This window comes from Zonotrichia albicollis, chromosome 4 (genome assembly GCF_047830755.1).
Source record: "Zonotrichia albicollis isolate bZonAlb1 chromosome 4, bZonAlb1.hap1, whole genome shotgun sequence".
Taxonomy (NCBI): Eukaryota; Metazoa; Chordata; class Aves; order Passeriformes; family Passerellidae; genus Zonotrichia; species Zonotrichia albicollis.
Genome location: NC_133822.1, coordinates 27577026 through 27597484, shown reverse-complemented (window position 1 = coordinate 27597484; position 20459 = coordinate 27577026). Strand labels below are relative to the sequence as shown.

Below are 20459 nucleotides of genomic sequence, written 5' to 3'. Positions count from 1 at the left end.
ACCCTCAATCCTGATCTTTCTCCTCACACGTTTATCCACTGGAAAACGTCTGCTCCTCACAAAATAGGCATGAGTACCACAGAATTGTTCATTTTGTATTTAGAGGAGACTCTGGCCATAGCTTTTCCCTTGGTCACTCACAACTATGAAATGGGTGAGGGTGAGAGTGTATCACTCTCACAGAAAGAGAAGAACAGAACAAAGGGAGTAGTTGAAGCCTGAGTTCCTCACAGGAATGGCTTTGAATCTTTGTGTATGTGTGGGAAGAGCTTCCTTGATACCATCTGCTTGAAAAGAAAGAGGAAAAACAAATGAAGAACAGGGAACAGAACAGCTTTTTGCCCTTGTACTCTCAAGGTTTAGTAAAATGGAGGAATCAGCAACTGTACAGGACTGTAAGAAGGAAACAAACAGATGATCTGGTAGTCCACCATTTATTTGCTCTGTAATTATTTTATGAAAAAATAACAGCAGCCCACCTAGCCATTAGGAGGTTGGTTTTGGTGTCTGGAAGAGAATTAGTCCCAATGGGATGGTGAAGCCTAGTTTAACACAGCCGTGTAATGAGACATCCCAGTATGAGAAACTGGCACAAGCTGGCAGGGTATCTTCATTTCTGTTTGAAATTGTTGAACTTAACAGTTTTTATCTGCTAATGTGCAGAAAGCCATAGTTTACATTCCTTCCTGATCTGAGAAGTACATTTGTGATTGTTCCTTTCCACGTGCAGTGCCTGTGCAGAAAGAGCACTCCACCTGCTAGAAAATTCAAAACATGTAGTTCTATACAAGTCTCTGAATTAAAATGTGTCAGGGAGAGAGACCAGGGTTAAGAAATGATGCTTTACTTTCTCCAGAACATAATTATAGGGAAGCAGTTCAGAACATTCAGATTAGGTTATCAAGCAGCCTAATTTAAACACGGTCCCGTCCTCAGACAATAAATAATGTACACGTGGTGGGCATGAGTCATCACTCTTGCAACAGTGTCTGGAGCTCCCTACTTTGCATGATTTATGCATTAAAATGTAAATGAAAAATCTTTTTTTTCTTATAATGTGAATTCATGCGAGAGGTCATTTCTAGACATCACTGAGATTAGCTTAGAACTTCTCTGAGGTCACAACCACCTGTTGGGCTCTGGGGGTGTGATGCAAAAGGAAGGAGGGGGAGAAAGGGAGGCTTTAGCCATCTTCTGAGGGCTGAGCCCTCAAATCAGTGTCTATGCCCCTCTTCTCCTCTCGGAGCTGCCTTAGCCTTTGTCTTGGAGCCGCGGGGCCGCTGTTGCAGCAGCGAGGGGCCGCGGGGTGCGCAGGTGAGCTCGGGAGTCGCTCTGAGGAGCAGGGAGGGCTCGCACGGCGCTGCCTCTCCGCGCGTCCGCTGGCGTCACGCAGTATAAAAGCCAGATTTCCAGTGCTCTAAGGATGTGCACTTTCTGCAGCGTCCAAACTCCGGCTGCACCGCCAACCCCTGCCTAGACCGGGCTGGTTTAGTCTCTAGTGAGATGTGGGACAAACTCAAGGGCCGTTCCCAGGCGGAGACCGGGGTTCTCCCGGCGCTCCCTCCGTCCCTCCCGCCGGCAGCACCGCCTTCCCGGGCCGGGCAGGGCTCTCCCGTAAGGAATTTTCCTAAGGAACCCCGCAGCAGGTGCGCGTTCGGCCGCAGCTCCCTCGGCAAGCTCCGCTGGAGGCACCGGAGGACGCGGCGCCCGCGCTCTGATCCCTCCGATTAAACCGTGCCTGGAGGGGATTGCTTCTTAACAGGCTGCCGGATGGACTCTCGCAGAGTAATTTAAAATCACCGAATCGCTATTTATTAATATAATGCTCTTAAAACTGAACGTACACTTAATCCCCGGTGCCCTCGTAACGACTGGGAGGGGAGGGCGGCGTACGGGAAAGGGAATAAGAAGAAGAGGGGAGCGGGCCCTGGTCTGAGCCGGGCAGGGACCAGCGGCCGGCTGGGAGCCCTGGGGAAGCCGCCGCACTGTCGCCTCCGGGCCCAGCCGCCCGCTCGCTGGTGACAGAGCCCAGTCTGCCCGGGGCAGGCCGATCCTTGTGCACCGCAGAGCGGCACCGCACGGCTCCGCTCCGGCCGCACCCGCCCTGCTAGCGCCCCCTCCCTCATCCACCCTCGCCCCAGCTCAGCAGGGAGGGCGGCTGCACCGCAGAGGCGCCCCGGCAGTGCCGGCAGGGCCCGGGCGGCGCATCCCGTCCCTCCCCGGGGAGCCCCGCAGGAGGAGCAGGGCAGGGCAGGGGGAGCGCCCCGCGCCCCCGCCAGGTTCCACCTCCATCGGCGATGCTGCCAGCGCCGCGTCCGCCCCCATGCCGGGAGGGTACCGCCGGGCTTTGCTGAGGTGAGTGGTCACCTCCGGGCAGCTCTGCCTGCCTCCGAGCCGGGGGACAGGGCTCCGCGCTGCGATGTCCCCGCCCGCGGCGAGCAGCCCGCTCCGTGCAGGACAGGAGCGCCGGGGGCTGGGGAAGTTTCCCTGCGGGACAGCGGAGCCAACGCGGCGAGAGGCGGAGCAGCCGCCCCGGAGCTCCAGCTGCGGCAGGGGACGCGTGTGGGAGCGGGGAGGCACCTGGAGAGCCGCCCCAGGTGGAGTGAGACCAGCTGGTTCGAGCGGGGGTGGGGGGAGGAAGAGAGAAGGTGGAGAAGCGGGCGGGGACAGGAGGGGATGGGGGAGCCGGGGAAGGAGGTGGCAGCAGCTTCTGTGCATCGGTGCCTCGTCCCCCCGCTCGCCGGCTGAAGCACCGTGCTCTGCTCCCCGAGGTCGGAGGTGCCGGCGCTGCCGTCCCCGGCCACACGCCGGAGCCGCGCTCTCCTTTGTGGATTCGCCGTGCAACTATCGGGAAAAGTGGCTGTGCGCGGGCAGCGACTTAGCGCAAGGTGAGGGCTGGCGTGTCTGTGTGTCTGTCTGTGCAGGGCCGGGCGGGGGGCGGTCGCGGGCTGCGCTGCTCCGTGCGCTGCCGGAGGTGGGCGAGCACCGTGCCCGGCTGCAGGAGCGGGGCAGAGCGCCCGGCTCGGCTCGGCCCGGCCCGGCCCGCGTTGTGCCGTCGCTCCCCCGCGCAGCGCGGTGGCAGCAGCGCTCGGGAAACTTTGTGCGGTCCCCTTTGTGCGCGGGGAGCCGCGGCGTGTGCGCGCTGCGCGGCTGCTCGCCCCGAGCCAGCGGCCGCCTGCGTGTGTGGCTGCGCTCGGCGTCAATATTTATTTACAGGGCTCGGGTATTAATCACTCATGCCGTGGAAAGCTCAATAGCGGCGACTTGTTTCCATGACAACGGGACCCCTCGGAGCTTTCGGGGTTATCTATTTGCCCGATTTTCTCTCTTTTCTTTTTCGTACTAGTACCGTGTTTTGTCACCGGGGGCAGAAACAAGCAAATAAACCCTGAGTGATCCTGTGGCCCCTCTTTGCTTTTTCTCCAACGCTCCACGATTTCCACACACTTAATTAACGATACACGGATGTGATTGAGCAAGTGTGAGAGTTATACAGGGTTTCTTAGTATTTGTTCTGCTGCGTTACCTTGTTCAGCTGTAAAGCTCAAACTGAGCCGTGGTCTGACTTGTCTCATGTTCAAAGTACTCCTGAGACATATTAGTGCTAAAAACTGTTGCTGTTACTTATCTTTCTGCTTGTGCGTCATTTGGCAGAACAGAACCCTTTGAGGAGCTTCATGTTGCAGTCTCTGCTACAGCTGAGTTGGGAATCAGTGGTGACTTCTTCTGTAACTTTGTCATCGTGCTGTGGTGTGACCTTGACAGGTCTCTTTAACTTCTTCCTACCCCACTCTGCTCAGCAAAAGGAAATGTCGTTCACTTGCGCTTCTGCTCCGAGCTAATCAAGTAAAGCACTTTATCTAAGATGGAGTAGTGTTAAAACTGAGTATATGAGTGTATTGTCTTCAGTTACAAGGAGTGAACATATGTTATATGTTCTTTTTCCTTAATGGTAGAGGCAAAAATCCTCCTTTTTAACTCTAGTCTTTATTTAACATATCACAGTCCCCCTGCTCTTCAAAAGATGTGAACTGTTACCATCCAGCTGAAAACAGTGGTTCTAATGCCATGTTTTAAAATGCTTTCCTGGGTTAACATCTTCAGAATCAGGTAAAAAGGGTCTTTAGCATTTTGAAATTTGTAGGAATATCCACTGTTACAAAGAGTGTACCTCCAGTGAGAAGATGCAGGAGTAAGGAAAGAAAATGCTGTGAAACTGAATGACAGTCTTAATCACTTGCCTTAGCATTGCAACCTGAGAAGGGACTTAAAATTTTTTTAGAGAGAATGAGCAAACACACACTTTTAACTTAACTATATGCTAGGTTAAACATCTGAAACTCTCCTGCAAATTTTCATAGTTTTGCAAGAGACAGTTTAATATAGTGTTATGTTGAGAAGCATTGGTAGTGTGTAAGGAATATTTTAGAATACTCAGTTCTGAAATACTGCCCGAGAGACATTCAGTTGTGACTGTTTCAGATTACAGGAGTAGGAAGTTATAATAGTAGGGGAACTTCTGTATGAAGCATGCATTCTTTCTCCTGTCTAGAAACACTCCTTCTCAGTGAATAAACTGTTATAAAATAACTGTCTCTATCATGTTGTGATAAAGAGTCTATCCTTAGCTCAATCCAGCAAAGTGCTAAAACATCTGCCTCATTCCAAATGCATTAGAGTAGGCAAACCACTTCTTGAAAAAAGTTTCAAACTTTTTCTGAACTACCCTAAAGGTATTTTTACTGAAATACCCCTTGGCTTTTGTATTCTGTTTTTTAGCAACTCAGTAGTGAGATACCTCTCTGAAAATATTTCTTATGAGTGGAGGGCCATCACCAGCCCCTAGTTACCAGTATAGTAACTTAATGACAATCTCATGAATAGAAAGAAAGAACAAAAATCTTAGTTGTCATTTTGTCTCCTTTGGACGTCATTGATTTAAATTTCCATGCTGAATAATTACATTTTTACTACTTAGTGCTGCACAGTCAATACAAGTAGAGGGAAAGTGATTTAGGTTTTACTGTGTGTTTTACATCTCTGAAGCTCAGCCTTTTGATTATTGGTAGTAGTAAGAGCAACAGATATTCCAGTTCATTTTTCAGACTCTAAGTGCCAGGAGGAGAGAGAAAAAAAAAATCTTAATTTTAGTTTTTAAGACTGATAACAGGCAGCAAGAAAGATAATTTGTAACAAGCCCTTATTACTTTTATAGATATTTTCAAAACAATAATCACTTAAGGTTGTGAGAAGGCATCTGAGTATGTAAAGCTGTCACTGATAAAGGGGTTTTGTTTCAGGGAGTGAAAAGTAAATAGATATGAAGGCTAAGTCTATAAATATGGATAATGATATTGGTTTGAATTGTGTTTTACTCAACATTATATCAAAGCAACTTGGATATAATGTACACTGTTTTTTTATAAACAAAAATGCTTCTTATGGTGTTCATATTCAAGATACTGCAAATTGCTCAACCAGCCTATTGTTCAAACTCTGCTGTCATGTGGAAATAGACTTAATATTCTTTGTTTCTGTGGTGTTGGAAGTCCCACACCTGGGATGAGTAAGCGCTGTACTGTTATTTAGAGGAGGCAGTTGAGCTGCTTTCTTGGTAACTGATCTACTCTGGCCAAGTCACTTTACCCCTCTATTATAACTTTTCCCTACCCCATTAATCATCATCATTCAGGGCTGCTTATTTGGACTGTAGAGTTGTGCCATGTGCATATATTGTGCCCAGAGAGATCTCTGGGGAAGCAGCAAAATGTTAGTGCAGCGCAATAACTAATGGTAGTCAACATTTTTCCTGTCTCAGGCCTTGGTCACTGGCATCTGCACACCAGTGAGATCAGTCTGAAGATGTTGTGAGGAATTACTTCCAGTGCTGGTTCCTTAACATTCATTTTGCTGAATATATTTGAAGAAAACAGATTTCAGAGAAAAAGTTCACAGATCTGTACTCCAAAGACCTGACAACAAATCACTGCTTTTCCTGTTTGCTGTCAGGTTGGATGTGCTGGTTTTCTGGATGGAAAAATAACGCCATTATGAATTTAAAACAGGCATATTGGCAGCAAGGGGCTTGTGAAGGGCAGAAACCAGCACTAAATATCCAAAGTGAATTTTTTTTTTGTGTATATGTGTTTGGTTTTTGGTTTTTTTCTGCTTTTAGGAGAGGATTGGGCAGGTGAGTTTCTAGGTATACTTTTTGAGCTTATAAAATGCACAACCTCATTTGACAGGAACAAGTAATGGTGTTAGGAAGGTATGAGAAATGTTTCTGTAATTCCAGTTAGGAGCTCAGATGTATTCTTTGTACACTTCTGTAAAGTGTTTATACTTCAAATGGTGGTGTACTTGATTTAGCTATAGGGTTTTTAGTTTGGTCTTCATTCCAAAATCACCCTAGTAATCAATACTTCAGCTAAACTAGTCTTTTAAATTGAGGCAGGACTGTTGAGTATGAAAGGTTTGCCAATGAAAACCTGACTTTTAAAGTGATATCTCTTATATATGGTAGACTAAATTCTGCTTTTCATCAGAATTTAATGGCCAAACTTAAGATAAAACAAAGACTGTATTTTTACATACCAGTGGTAATGTAAAACTCTCCTGTTTCTGTCATTTTATTCTTTTAAAAAATGAACCTTTTTAAATGTGAAGATGTAAAAAAGCTCCTTTCCGGCCTTTCGCTTACTCACCATATTTTTAATGAACCATATATAATATATTCAAAATTACTTAGGCTTTTAAGGCCCAAGTTTGAAACAACCCAAATAAATCTGTGTTTTAAAAAACGCATTCTAGAGGGATGCCTCTCCCCCGTCTCTGAGATGCCTGATTATTCACATGCTCAAACTCCCAAGTCATTTTGGAAGTTTTGGACCTTGGTGTATTTTCTGCTTGAAAATAGAGATTTCACCTCCAATTACGTCGAAATTCAAGTCTCTCCCATACCTGTATTGCTCAGTGATGGGTTCAGCAGCACCTCAGCCATGAGATGCTGCTGCTGCTCTGCCTTTTCAGCTGCCAGGACGAGCTGGCAGGGGGAAGGAGCCAGGGACTGAAATTCGGATTTTCCCTGGGAATAAGGCAGGGAGAGCCCTCCTGTCGGCATGTGCTGCAGCCCTCCTGCTTCTCCTGTGGGAGTCCCTTGATTTGTAGGCTGACCTTTCCACACCAGTGAAGCTTAGCAGGCCCTCCCAATTTTCTCACTTTATGCCAAGATGTCTGATGTTGCAGACAGGGAGTCTGTTCCTGCTCTATTTGGAGGCAAGGGCAGAATTCTCACAGATTTCCATAGGAACAAGATGTATTCCTAAACATACTTCAGTAGCTAGAGAGAAACTTCCTAATAAAGAACCAGGCTCACATAACACAGAACATGAAGCATTGTTCTGAGCTTCACTTCAGAGCTCTTAGCAGGAACAGGTCTGCAGACCAAGCACTGCAAGCAGCAAATCCCAGGGCATTCCTGGCAGCACTGTTCAGGATTATCCACTCTCATCCTGCCCAGAGAAACAACTGAGGCTTCAGCAGGTTACTGATAAAATCTTATTTATTCTAATGGATGCCATTTGAGCCTCTTAGGTGATATCAGGAGTGAGCAGTGAGGTGTGATGTAGTAGCTGCTGCACAAAGGATTTGCTATATCAAGCAGAAAAGGCAGTGGGATTTCAATTTACCTGAAGAAGCAAAATGCCCTCTCTCCTCCATGCTGGTGTGGGAGACTCTTGGAAGTTACTAAGGAAAACTTTGGAATGCAATTCTGCTGCTCTAGCCAGACTGGTTCCTAACTAAAACTTTTTTTCTTCTTCTTTATTTGGGTGGGTTTCTTTTTTAAGGTGGAGATGTTCCAGCTCTCATTTTACTGACATTCCCGTGTTGCTGTTTCACAACAATGAATCCTTTGCAGTTACAGGCTTTTTCTTTAAGAGGGGTTCAGATTAATCACCTAAAGGCTGTTGGAGGCAAGGATTTCCAAATGTAACTCTTAAATATCTGTGGTTCCTTTCTTTCCCGAATCCATGTCTTCCATCAATTTTGCCACTAGAAAGGCACTGTTCTGCCAAATAGAGCTGCCGGCTGCAAGGAAGTGGTGGGAAGATATAGATTAGTACTTTTGCCATTTGTGTTGCATTCCCATACTTGAGAGCCTCCAGGCTGCTTTTTCACACAATTTTCAGCTTATGGTAGTCGGGGTATAATTTTCTCTGGTTATCTCCCATCTTGGACTGGTTTGTTTTTGTGGTGATCATTTGGCAAAATGCATTTTTCCCCACGATGTCTTAACAGCATCAACATTTGTTAAATTCTTCTTTACTTACTGCCCAATAGTTAGTATACTTATTAAAATTTAAAAAGCTTTGTCTTGTAAAGCATGTAGCATACATACTTTTCCCTTATGTCACTTTTCAGGTAATACTTTTTTAACATTTGAAAATATAGACAGAAGTCTGGAGAGATTAACTTTTCCAAGGAAATTGCATGCACTTCAGACACTTTTTCTTGAATGGCAAATGTAAGCGTTCAATATGCATTAAACTCCAGAGTTAAATTAGGGTTCTTTGTTCATGTCTTGTTTCAGTATGACCATTACATATCACTAGACAGAAAGTTGCCAAGATAATAGACCAAGCTTCCTATCCTCAAGTTGCAAAACATTTCTATTTCTAAAGGTACAAATATCCCAAAATGCAGAGCTTGAACACAAACCTGTTTGAATGGTTTACTTGAAAGCTGCAGCCCAAAATTTCATAGTCCTAAAGAACATTTTACCCCAAACCAGGGAATTGTCAAGTGTGTGTGAATGGAAATGAATGGAAACTGAACATCTTCACAAGATGGGTTTAATTTCTATTTTGTTGTGAAAACAAGACATTAATTCTTTGAACATTCATACTGTCAGTTAAATTCCCCTTAGTGGTAAAGGAGCCCTGACCTGAATAAAACACTGGTTCAGTATTTGGCTTCTTGGGCTGGAATGCAGAAGTCATGAGAGAAATCAGTGAGTGGCTGCTCTGAGTACTGAAACCAATTCTCAGAGACAAGTTCAGTTTAATGCTCATTACCCTTTTTAATTGTGTGGTGTTTAAGAGAAATTCATTGTGATTCTCTGTGAAGTGTTGTGATGTGGCAACATTTTGTTGATTGAGATATTGCTGGAAATTCATTTTTAGAAATACTATTGGCAGGGATTTAGAAACCTGGGCTCCAGCCAGGAAGTGAACAATCACTGGAGCCAGCTCTGTAGGGGGATTCTATAGACACACATTGGAGATTTGTTAATTATTACTTTGTGCTGCAGCCCCTCTCATCCCTGTTTGGGCAAATCTGTGAATTCTTGTGGGGAATCCTTTAAGGGGCTGGCAGAGGGATTGCTGTAGTGCAGGGACATTGGCCAGAGCAGTGGCACGGAGCCACATCCTGTCCCACAGCCCCTTCAGGCAGGTGGTGAATGGAAAGGGTCCCATGGCCTTGGTGCTGTTCTGCTTCTACCCCGTGTTTTTTGACAAGTAGTTCTTCTGCTGGAAGATCATCAGGATGCACAAATCGCTGTGCTCACCTCTGCTGCAGAGATCAGGACCTGTCACTCTTCTTCCCATTTCCCTTCCTTCTTTTCACTGTTCATCTTCCAGCTAGGGTGGGTCAAAGGCAGCTCCTTGAAATTCCAGAGGGTTTGTTTACCTCAGAAACAAATTTTACATAAGAAACCAGCTCATATTGTATATTGGTGGTGGTAATTGCTATTTAGGACCCTCATACACAGAACTATGTTTATAAATTATGACCTTGTCTTGCAACAAGTCACCTTTATTTTACAGTAGAAGGGCACATGTGAAGAGTTATTGAACAGGGTTTTCTTCAGTAGGAAATAACTGTTTTCAAGACAGGTATCCTACTTTTGCAAGTCCGTGGCCAAATTCCTGTTTATTTGAATGGGAGTACTGTCAAGCCCCACGTGCCTGAGGGCTGCTGTTGTGAAAGTGGACCCTTGCTGAGTCCACTCTGCTGGAATTGGGATGCACTCGTGGGGAGTAAGCTAAATATAACAATGAGAAATTAATGAGGAAGGAAATTGGCAGCTGTGGTACTACTTTTGCCTTTCTGCTCTTTATCACCAAGCCACGATCTCATTGCAGCCACAGAGAAATGGTGGGAATAGAGTCAGGGATGGCTACATTCCTTCTAGGAAAGCCAGGGCAGCAAGGCAAGGTGATGGAGCTGCTGTTTATGGGAGAGAGTGACTGGAATGTGCTGAGCTCTGCCAAGGGAGTGGGTGAGGAAGGAGTCAAGAGCTTGTGTGTGTGTATGAGGGTGACAGAGCACTGGAACTAGCTTCACAGAGAGGCTGTGCAGTCTCCCTGTCTGGAGAGACTCCAAACCCACCTGGACACAATCCTGTGGAGCTTGCGCCAGGTGATCCTTGGGCAGGGGGCTTGGGCTGGATGATCTCCAGAGGTCCCTGCCAGCCCCACCCACTCCCTGTTTCTGTGATTACATTTCCACACTTCTGTGTCATGCAGTCCACTAATTCAGTCTTTGTTAGACAGTCTCTTCTTTCTCATAGTGACATGTTAATAGCAGGGAAAGTTCTATCCATCATTACTCGTTTAAGCCCTAAGGCCAGAATCTGAAGTTTGCTGCTTTTTTTTTTTCTTTTCTAAAATCTATTGGACAAGAGAGAAGTTAATATGGATGTACATCCACACATAGCTCTTCTTAAAATTAATTTGCATTACATGTGTTCATTTTGTGCTTCTCTATTGGTCTGCTCTCTGTGGTGAGAACTGCAAGCAGGTTAATGCTTATAGTAAATTTTGGTTCAGTTTTTAACCTTGATTACTATTCCCTAACTCCACCTAGCCTCTCCCTAAACCTTCTGAGTTTGGACTGCAGTGGCAAATTTTCAGTACATGAGCATGAGTTCAAGTGACTGAGAACTATTAATAATGCAATTTATTCCTTTGTGTTGAATATAAATAACATTGCTCCAAACTTACTGCAGTGATGGAAATTAAATACAGAATAAGCATGTTCACAAGACTTCACAGTTTGAAACATTTAAAGCATTATTTTTCTCTTTTGATCACTAAAATTTAATCCAGTAGTTTTAAATCAATGGTTATTATAGAGCAACCTTAAAGCCTCAAGCCAGAGCTCCCAGCATGGTTTTCAGGAGCACCCTGTACTGTGCCTGTGTCATAGAATGCCCCAGATCTTGGTTCCAGTTGCTTTTCAAGGAAAGATAAAAGAGAAGCAATATTCTCAAGGAACTCAACACTTTTCTTAAGGAGGATGTGTTTATATTACTGTCTTTTTCGATAACTAGGCACAGAAGGCAAGCAATGTTTTTACTACCTCCTGCATATTTCAACAATTAAAAACCCTGTGTAAAATAAATAATGTAAATAAAACTGTAATATGATCACTCACCATCAAAGCTAAGATTTCTCATTAGTTTCTAAATTTGCTCTACCTTCCCTGTTCTGTGTTGTCAGCCTGTATCCTTTTTCAGATGAGCTTAGGCAGGCAAGTGGAAATCGTGTCATTTGCTTTAGTTACCAAGGGTGGGATTGACTGTATTACTGTATTTTGCAGTTTACTGCTGCCATGGGCTGGCTGCCCAGCAGCTGCCAGCAAACTTCCAAAATGAGCCGGGCTTCTATCTCAAAAGTATTTGTTGCAGTCTTCTTCCTCCTTGTATCTTCCATGGGAAGTGGCCAGTAGCAATGGTTTTGTTTCAGGCAGTGCTGATCAGAACTTGGAAAATCATTTTCCAGTTTCCTTTGCTTTCTCCTTTCCTTTTCCTTTCTGCCTGATATGAAGTAACTGTTCTGGTGTTTTAGTTTCAAGCATCAAAACCAAACAAATGTTTAGCCCATTTAAACATTAATTTCTTTTCTCATTTTCTTCCAATTCAGCTGCCAAAACAACAAAAAATGCCTGTTAGTTGCATGACCCTTATGGATAATTGGTATCTGGCACAGAGGGGCCCTCCACAAGAACGTGTTTTTTCCTGTGAATTGAGATGCTGAGCACAGATATGATCAGTTTGTTTTCAGAGCCATTGTCATTGCAAGCCCTCAGAAATCCTATCCTCTTCCACAAGAGCATTTTCCATGATTAAACAGCCAGAGACTTAGAGTTTGAAGAGTTTAGGAAACCACTAAAAAGTCCCCAAAGCTTTGTTGAAGGGAGATCACCTATGTCCTTTTCTTGAAAACAAAGCTAAGACATGGTCCCCAAGGAACTTGGTATCTTCAGTTCTTAGGCCCATAATCGCTCTGTTTATGATAGAATCACAATTTTTAAAATCCTCTTTCAGTAAGTGCAAAGAGTATTTTGTGACAAATACCTCTTGGGTTGTAAGGTCGAATTATGTCGCATGTTGTTTCTGTATCCAAGCTGAGTGCAATCCATCAGAATGATGGTTTTATTCATCTGGGGGATCAGGAAGAAGGATGTAACCAAAATTGAGTTTTCTAGCTATGAGTAGCAAAGCAGACCAAGTGAAGCGAGCTCTGTGTTCGACTGCTTGCTACTGCTGACAAATGTAATGATGCGCCAAAAACAAGTATTCATAGCAAGAATTCAAAAATTCAGAGCCTGAATTTTTTAATTTTTTTCAAATTCATAGCAAGAATTCAAAAATTCAGAGCCTGAATTTTTTAATTTTTTTCAAATGACAAGGCATGCAGTGGGAATTAATTGGGATTGCGGTTTCTCTGGCCTTCCTTCCCCTGTGAATGGGAACCAGAATTTCCAATAAGGCTAAACAGAAAGGCCTTAACATACATAAACCAGCACCTAAACCTGAAGTTTGTTCTGTGACATAAGTGAATGATCTCTGCAAATGTAATGATATGACTAGTTAGGAGCAGTTCTGGCCCATCAGAACGATGAAATAATGTCTGGAGAATGTATTGCTTTAAGACAGAAGTAGTAAACTGACACTTAAAATTTTAAAAATAAATTCTTCTGCATGGTCTGTTTTGGTTTTTTTAGTGGTGGCAGCTTTTGGTCAAAGCTGAAGGTCACCAGAACACAAACCCTTCATGGTTCTGCACCATATAAAGCACACTACAACAGAAAATAAAGCTATCAAAACACAAGTGATCAGCAGGATGCAGTAAGGCATAAATATCTATACAATATTAGGTTCCTTAAAAAGAAAAGTGAGATCTCTTTTCTGTTTCATTGTGACAGCAGAAAGGAATAGCTGCTTTCCTAGAAACAATTTAATGACTGGTGTGACTCTTGGATTGGGCGCATGACACAGGAGAAGGGTGTAGGAGTGAATGTTTGGATCAGGTTAAGCATCTTTCTAGCTTGTTACTATTGCCTGGGCTAGGTATTTTATTATCTAAGTATAGGGAAATTGTATTTCTCCAGATATACCCTCTCAGCTTCTGGCTGGCTGCCTCACAGGTACATTCTGTCTGGCATCAGAGTCAGTTTGATGTTTAATAGCTGTTGGTGGGAGTTTTTCTCCATAGAATTTGCCAAATTGTTCTTGAAAGATAGGCAAGCTTTTGTCATAAAGAGAACAATTAAACTGCATGCTGTGTAAGAAAACCACCTCCTTTTGTTGTTTTTCAAAGTGATGTCTGATAATTCTTGTATTATGAGAAGTGATGCAGGATTGCTGTCTATTCAGTTTGTCAACGCTACTTGTAAATTTTTGTAGACTTTTATCAAATTCTTCTTCCTAGTCTGTTCAAATGCTTTGCATACAGAAAACATTTTACAGCTCTTACTATCCTTCTCATTCCTGATCCTTTTCCAGCTCTAGACGGAGATGTAGAAAATCATACCATGTTGTAATGAGATTTTCTTTCTCCCCCTTTTTTTTTTTCTCATCAGCTTCTGAAATTCTATCTGCTACTGAGTACTAAATCACTATCTGCATAGAACTGATGTGCATAATTTCATTATAGCTTTCCTGTCTCTCTAAGATGCAGTAGCCTGCCCAGTGCTGAGAGAAAGGGATTTCCTCCCTGCATTACTTTGCATTTACCAGCATGAATTTCATTTACCATTTTATCCCCCCCGTTCCTCAGTGAGTGATGGATCCTGATAGAATGATTTCTGGTTGAAGGCAAGGAAGTGTTCGCCAAGCTGTGGATGCTTTGAGGAGGGAGTCAGCTCTGTGTAAGGGAAATTGTGTCTTGGGATTTGTTGTAGTTTTGAGGAATTGGAACTCCTAAATTCTCTGAAATAAATTTGGTCAAGAAATTCTGTTAAGCCTGTGCAGTTCTTTGCCTTCTGGCACAGTCTTTGAAGGACTGAATGGGCAAAGCTTGACAGAGTAACAATGTGAATGTGGAAGCCCTGCTTTACTTGTTTTCAGCATCAAGGGCAGTAGTGGGAGAGGAAAAGAGACCTGGAATCACAAAAAAAAAAGATAGAGAGGCTGGTCTTCACTGGAAGTCCCTTAACTTAGACACAGCATCTTGATGGCTGGATGACAGCAGTGGTAGATGATCCACTGAGAGCAGAGACATTGATACCTGCATGCACTCTGATCATCAGAGCTCTGTAGATATTTGGCTTTTCTCAGGTGACAGCACTAAAGCTCTTTTCCACTATGGCATTGTGCTGTGTTTCTTGTACAGATTTATAGTTTCTGTGACAGAAATGGCTCTTGGTTTTGCTCCCTGTGCAGTGTTTTGCTTAGCAATAGGAGTTGGACTCTTTGGTGGCGAGAGAAGAGACCTGCAATATGATCAGATTCCCAGTGTTTATTCAGATTGCTTTAAAACAATGTGTTCTTAGGGATGCAGTTCCTCATATAAAGGATTCTTAAGATGTGTCTCCTCACCCAACAAGAAGAAAATCCCCTGAGGTGGTCAAATCTTCCTTCCCCTATAAAGTATAAGTTTTATCCATGTGGAAACTAGCCTTGTTTTCAATGAGCCACCAGATGTTGAGGGATTTTCCCTCCTAGTGTCTTTACCTGTCCTCTAGCCAAGGAAATCAGCACATCTTTGGGAAGGCAAGTTGCAGTTAGTGTTGTGGCAAAAGAATTTGGTTTGTTGTGGAGTCACAGAGTACGCTTAGCCAAAGTACTTATGAAGACTGCTGTCTAGATAATAGTCCTCATGTGAGTTTGTCTCAAGGAGACAGCAATCACTGAACATTATAAACAACAAACAGCAACTCAGATCGGATATTGCAGGAAATTGAGTTGCTTTTGCAAAAGCCCTTTGATGTAGCATATTTGTGGTGACCTGAACATTTGTAAATGTGGTATTAATGTTGTTTTCATTCTTAGGGAATTTACCTTTCTTTGCTTTACTCTGTGAATTCTAGTTCCTTCTAAAGCTGTTCAGACTCATGTGTAGTCATGCTATTTCTTTTAGGTTAAGACTTAAGCTTTACTAGTATTAACCTTTTATATCACCAAAATATCTGTGCTTTTCCTTTATTTGCCTTCTTTGCTGGGAAAGTAATCTACCGAATACATTTCTTTAATGGGTACCATAAAGGTATTCTGAGTTTCCAACAGCTTTATACATAACCTTGTGCTGTCTTAAGATACAGGGAATACATGGAGTAATTTATCTCTCCAGGTTTTTCCCTCTCATTCTCTTTTTATGTATTGATCGGTTCTTTCAGTCAGTATCTAAGTTCTATCTTCTTTTGTGCTGTAGGGGCATTCATGCTCTGCTTGTCCAGGTTATTCCAATAGGTGTATGAGAGAAACACCTCTGCTCTGTGTCTTAAGGCACAGACTGCTGAGTGCTTGAATTTTTGAGATCTGTTCTCTTACCGTGTTAATATTGCCCTTGGACCCTGGGGTAGCAATTTGATATATGCAGGAATGGCCTGGCTAATGAGCAACCAGTTAATCTCAGTGATGGGTAATTCCTCCTCCATTATGTCCTGCACCTCTCTCAGTTCATTTACTGAAGCATTTTATTCTGTATTCTGCTGTGGCAAAAGCAAAGAGCTCTTGCACATCAGTTTAACTTCTTTCTGTGAAGTGCTTTATCCTTAAGTTTGGAGGTCATTATTTGGCTAACTATGCTGACTTCGGTATGCCAAAAACAAATGTAATAAGCAGCCTGTTTAATTTCAGGCTGATAGTCTTGCTTATCTTCTCCTAAAACCTTGTACTTAACTCTGAAGCAGAATACTTTTGAATTAATTCTCCTACTGACATGGTTCTCAGTGATGTGTTATGCAAGCTGTGGTTCTTACGTGCTCTTAATAAGTGAAGTAATCTTCTTGTAGTCCCTGCATCTGTCCTTCACATGGCAGGAAGTTGTGCTCTCAGTTTGCCAGAAGTCCACAGGCAACTTTCAGCATCAGATATTTTTTGCTTGTAACAGTCTGGGTTCTTTGCAGCTTGCATAGTTGCTGTCCACTGTGTATAGTTGGGTTTTCTTCACTTGGCACATCCTCATTTCCTCAAGAAAGTTCAAGGCTGCATCTTGCAGTAGTCTTCCTGTGTTTCCCTGGTCTCATTAGTGCAGTATTCCTTATTTCTTTCTAATGATGAGGCCAACCCATAGTTGGCCCTCTCTGTCACATTTGACTAAAAGACAATCAACTGCTGCCAGAAATGAGGTTTCCTAAAGCTGTCTCACCATTTGCTGGTGCCCAGTGCTGGTAGCTAAGATGTGACTGTTAGGACTTGGTGTATTCATGCACAATGGAGTTCTCTTCACCGTGGAGTAAGCAGCACCTTCTTTGTCTTCCAAATGAAGATGTTCATATTGATTTGCATGTGGAAAGCCCTCTCCACTGAACTCAGTATAGATACACATCTGTGTGCTGTAAGAAGTTTCTAAAGATAGGTGAGAGGTGTCCCAGGAATGTCTGAATATCTGCCTGGGGAGTTTTGCTTAGGGACCCTTAACTCACTCCTTTTCTGCAAGAGACCTTTAGTGGACAGCAGATTCCTCGTCCCGGTGTAATTTTGGTGTGGTTTGGTTAGCTTTGTTTCTCTTCCTAGAATACCATTCTGTGCTTGATTTTGGAAGAGAAGCATGGGGCACAGCAGTCTGTCCTGCAGAGCTGGGCCCTTCACAGGGCTGTGCCTAGAGATGGGAAACAAGAGGGACCACGTGTGACCAATCCGTCAGCAAGGGCCAGCAGGCAGCTCCTGGTTTAGATAATGTGAGCTTATCCAGAAGTCTTGTTTCCACCATACCTCTCTTATTAGTGTCAATTATTGGATCAATACTCAGCCCACCCTTTTGATGAAGTTGATCTTGGAGAAGGAAAGAAAATGAGACAGCAGAGTTCTACTGCCAGAATACTACTTGAGCCTTGTGTATTCACTGCTGCCCAGCAATAGCAAGGCTGACATTTCAAATAAGGCCCTTCACAGGTATGTGCAGCATTGTTTAACTAGTAATTCATTACATATATTAATGGTTTGTTTCTGTATTTTAAGTTTCTTAAAATCTGTAACTTGTTGCAGTTGATTGGTCATGGTTGTTTCACCTTTGGATTCTTTGGAGATGAGAGATTGGGCGGAGGGGATATTTTGGTAAAAATCACACAAGGATGTGTGCCCGTTGTGTGGTACCAGTTGAGCAGATGTGGGCTAAAACAAAGCAGACATCAGTTGTTTGGATCTGAGACTCTGGGCAGCAAAACTGGCACTGTTCCAAGTGCTCAAGGAATTCTTTCCAAGGCATTTGTAAAGTGATTTAAAACTTTTCTCAGTTATGAAGTATTATATGATGATTACTATGGAAATCATCATAAAAATACCACCCTTCTTCCTGTTTTAAGTTACGTTCTTCCTTAGCTACATTGAGTCTTCATATAATTGTAACAGGCTTTGAATTTTCATTCTTTAGGACTGGTTTTAATTTCAAAGTGCATTTAAGGCAGAAGACTCTTTTTAACTGTGACAAAAATACCTGCCCCATACCTGGTAGTCCAGTTACCAGTAGTAAGTGCTAATGTTTTTTAACTAAATATGTTTTCCTAAACATGTGAAAGAAAAGCTTTTTTATTACTCAAAGGCAGATACTTGTTCAATTGTACTCCAGCCTGTGTTTTGCATAAATTTGCTTCCTGTGCGCATCATCCTTTTTAATTCTGCACCCTTATCGTTGCTAAGCGGCTTTCTCAGTTGTTGATCCATCTTCCCACTCCTCATTTTTATTAATATCTCATCTTTTATTAGAGTCTTGCTTCCATTTATATAGTGTGCCGTGATTCAGCATAGTTAATAAGGGATTTTTACTGAAAGGCAGTAAAAGGGCCTTTGGATTAGCTTTTAAAACACATTGTAGTAGGTTTGAAGATGAGATTTGTTACACTTAATGTCTTGCGACAATGTAGCTTAATCCATGCAGATTGCAGAAAATCCACCTATTAAGTGGAGAATATATACAATATTTAAAGTTTTCACTGAACATGAAGTGGGTATCGTAGTAATGAAAATCATTGCTTTCCTGGTGGTTCAGGACTGCACAAGGTTGTGACTCATCTATTTTTTCTAAACCTGCCCCTTCTTCAAATACACAAAAAATCCAGAAAACAAGTGAGCTTAATCTGTTCTTATGAGAATTTCTCAAAAAAAACCAAACCTAAACCTGCTATATCATATCTCATATATATAATATATATGCCATTAAAAATAATGTTTCATATTTATCACATATATTGTATAGGTGTCACCTATTGTATTTGCCATGAATGATTGTATAATATGATTTTTGTAATCATATTGTCATGTCATGGTTCACATGTCATGATATGATGCTATATGTGTCATGTGATATCAAATCCTATGTATTGTGTCACATTTATCACATGTATCAAATCCTTTTCAATCAGTTTTTCCCAAACAACTGAGGACAGGTAAAGCAGAAAAGTCTAAAATCCCATTCCTATTTTAGTGGGAAGTACAATGCAGAAAGAAACTTTCAAAAGGCAAGTTTTCTGTAATTCCGTTAAACCCAGCAATATTTCAAAGTCTTTGGAATCAGTTTCTGTTCCCAAGTGTTGCTCCCATGAAGTATTCTGCCTTTGTCCAATACAGAATCCTTCTGGTTTGACCAAAAGGACAGTGATAACTTTGCAAAATCCGAAGGGTGAAAGTCAAGCTGCTGTACACAAGGAGTCTTTTCATTAAGGCACTCTGAATTTACCTGACAGTTTTTAAAACCCTTTAGAAATACTTCCAAGAAAAAAGAATATCCAAGAACATTTCTTGTTGCTTAAGATGAATGCCTGAAAATATATTATCTGGAAACACTACAGAAATCTTCTAGTAATGAAGGAAATCACTTTGGCATCACTTGTTCTCCTGAAGTGAAACTTGTGTTTAAGCACAAGTCATACTGTTTGAAATTATTGACAGAGTAATTTTTATATTTAAAAATCTTCACCTTAGAAGAGTGAGACATCAAAGAGGTCCAAGTCCATTAAGAGAAGGAGGATCTTTGATTTTTTTTTTTTTTCTGGCTCCTACTCTGCAAAGAACAGAGGGGATTGCATTGATGCTCAGGGATTGCAGTCCTGAGCCAGAGCTGTGCTTGTCCAGGGGAGAAGGATGTGCCTGCAGTGGCATGTCAGCACTCTGGTGGTTATTTAAAAAATGTATTACACTGATTGGCACACTTTAGACCCAAATTGTTGGTTGCTTTTGGAGTGCTGAGCATCTGGATAGAATTTTTAGCCAGTGCATGGCTGAAAAATAAAGTACCACTACAGGCTATTGGGTGCTGTCTGCAGACTAGGTTTAAATATATGAAAATTACCTGTATGCACATGTTCAAATTGAATCATGTTTGTAACAATGAATAAATACTAATGTTTACCTCAGTAGCTATTTTTTGTCGTAAAACTGCTGATTTTCCTGATGAAAAGCTGCTCTCTTTAATTATTGGATTACCTTTTCCCAGTAAGAAGGCTCTGAAGGATTTAAATACTCTTTTTTTTAGTTATGTTAGGGATAACTTTTGAGTAAATTAAGTTTCTCATAGCACTGAGTCAGTGGGAGAATAAACATATTTATCTTCATGCGAATGAGCAATCTGAGCCATATGTTTGCATGGTAGAACGATATGAACTATACAGAATGTACAAAGAGTTTTTATTTTCAATAAAAAATCTTATTAAAAGCAAAAAAAGCTTTAGTCTGGCTTTTAGTGGTGAAAATAGGTGACATTAATATATATATAGTGCAATATAAATACTTCATGTTTGTGATTATTTCTTCCCCTTTGGGCACAACAAACCTCTCCAGAACGCTTTTCATGCTGCAAATACAAAAGCAAATTGAAGTACAATGCTGTTGCTTTCCTGACTGGAGAAAAGCTGGATAATCTAGATGCTGGTTGTAAGACCAAAATGGAAGCTTCCACTAAAGTGTTCCTGGTGGTGCTCGGTTTGAGTAGCATCAGAGAGCCACTGATGTGCTCCTGGTTGGAGGAATGCTGAACTCAGTTGGCTCTTATTCCATCTCTAAGACAAGCAACAAA

The 20459-nt window shown here is 42.5% G+C and overlaps 1 protein-coding gene across 5 annotated transcripts in view; it reads left to right on the top strand.

Annotated features, from left to right (window-relative positions):
* The first annotated feature begins 1292 nt into the window (after positions 1-1292).
* The window catches only part of SHISAL1 (shisa like 1), a 70878-nt gene continuing 51711 nt past the window's right edge, over positions 1293-20459 (top strand). For 2 of the 5 annotated variants that reach the window (XM_005496397.4, XM_074539245.1), the window contains exon 1: positions 2747-2888. The gene's annotated coding sequence lies outside the window, so the exon portion shown is untranslated. The other 3 variants (XM_074539248.1, XM_074539246.1, XM_074539247.1) reach the window with 3 other exon arrangements.